Source organism: Condylura cristata, unplaced genomic scaffold, assembly GCF_000260355.1.
Source record: "Condylura cristata isolate star-nosed mole 26May11 unplaced genomic scaffold, ConCri1.0 scaffold00003, whole genome shotgun sequence".
Classification (NCBI taxonomy): Eukaryota; Metazoa; Chordata; class Mammalia; order Eulipotyphla; family Talpidae; genus Condylura; species Condylura cristata.
This window is the reverse complement of record NW_004567104.1, coordinates 17,373,130-17,375,047: the sequence shown is the minus strand read 5'-3', so window position 1 is coordinate 17,375,047 and position 1,918 is coordinate 17,373,130. Positions and strand designations below refer to the sequence as shown.

General features: G+C 32.5%; 1 protein-coding gene across 1 annotated transcript in view; it reads left to right on the top strand.

The window, feature by feature from the left end:
• Positions 1-1,918, top strand: part of CCDC39 (coiled-coil domain containing 39) — a 36,286-nt gene that overhangs the window by 1,380 nt on the left and 32,988 nt on the right. The gene's annotated exons all lie outside the window — the stretch shown is intronic.

Sequence of the window (1,918 nt, the reverse complement as noted above, 5' to 3'; positions counted from 1 at the left end):
CTAAACATAAAAATATTTAACTCACTTATTTAAGAGAAGGAAAAGAAAGAGAATGTTGAACTTTAGGTGTTACTTGATCACAAGAAACACTGCTAAAAATTTATTTAACAATAAGACAAACTACAAAAAATGAAAAGGAAATCATTATATTATTGTTCAAAAAATGGTTTTGCTTGTAGGCAGTACTGATTGACTTCCTGCTTTTTCCAGCTTTCCTTTTTAAAATAAATAGTTCTTAGATTTCACTCTATCTTCTTTTAGTCCATTAAAATCAGTGGTTTTATTATTTTCATATTTTTAAAAATTAGGAATATTGTAATTATTACTTTATTAATTTTTACATCATGTTTAGATCTCCCATGTCCCATATTCATAATTTGTATAAATAATACTCAAAAGAACATCTTACTTATTTGTTATCTCACTCTATTTCTCTTCTAAGTTTAAGGAGAAATCTCCAAGTTGACAGACACAGACTTGAATAATTTGATTATTTGATTTTTTTATTGTTAAATTGAGTTAGTTTGGTATATATTTTTGATTTCAAGTTAATTTTTCTCCTTTTAATATTTGGTTATTTGTTCCTCTTTTTTAAGTTGCTCTAGGGATAATATTGGTGTTTAGTTCATATCTTTCTTGCTTCTTAATGTTAAGTTGTATTGCAATTAGCTACCTGCTTAGCTCATTTTTGCTGCATCCAGGAATTCTGACAGCTTACGTTTTCATTAGTCTTGAGGTCTTCTTTTTTTCTCTTTAGTTTCCTCTTTAATAGCTATTAAGCAGAATGATGTTTATTTTCATGTATTAATGGTTTTTCACTTTTTAAATAGTTGATTTCTAACTTTATCACAGTGTTGCCCCTAAGAATATTGTAATCTTTGTTCTTTTATTGACAAATGACTAGCGTCAAAGTGTGTGGTATATCTTTAAAAGATTTCACCTGCACTTAAATACACACACACACACACATACACACACACACTTTATTGGTAAGATAAGTTTCCTGTAAAGAGTAGGTTTTTTTTTTTCTTTAATTCACTCAACTACACTATGCCTATTAATTGTTGAGTTCAACCCATTTTACATTTATGGATTATTGAGACAGAAGGATTTACTGATATGTTATAATTTTTTTGTTTTTTTTTTTTAGTTTGCCTTTGTCTTTTAATTTTTGACATATAATTACATTTTGTTTAGGCTTCATTTCCATTCATTACTTCTATTAATTCTATTAATTTTTGTTAGAAAGTTCTAATGAGATTACTATATTATAGATTATTTTTGTGATCCATTGGATGGTCTATTCTCGAACTTCTTCTGATAGGTCACATTTTTCCCTCTTTTCCTCATGTGATACTAAATGTAGTTTTCTACCTTTTTCTGCAAGACCAATGTTCCTGTTGTTTATGATAGCTATTGGTATATGTTTCAGAGCTTGTTAACTTTGTTTTGTGGCAGTTTGGTTGTGAATATGTATCCCTAAATCATATACAGTGTTATAAACCAATGTTACCTTAAGAAACAATAATTCCAGGGTGCAGGGGTTAAAGTCAACACTATGAAGCTATCAATAGCTACTGCATAAATTCCATCCCTGGTCAGGATGACCCACATAGTGCCGCAGACCTCTCCTGCCTTATCCCCTGCTCCCCTCAGTAGTGTAATTCAGTAGATCTGCCTGTTATGCTCCCTACTCTGTCTCTGGGAATCCTCTTAACCCCTAGACCTTCATTTGTATAAATACATAAAACTTTATTAAAAAAAGAGAAACATTGGCCCTCCCTGGTGGCGCAGCGGGTTAAAGCACAGCACTGGGAAGCTAAAGCCACTTCCGCATGAGTTCGATTCCCGCCTGCCCCGGAGGCTACCACATGGCGTGGCAGACCTCTCCTGACCCGCCCGCTGCTCCCCTCAGCAG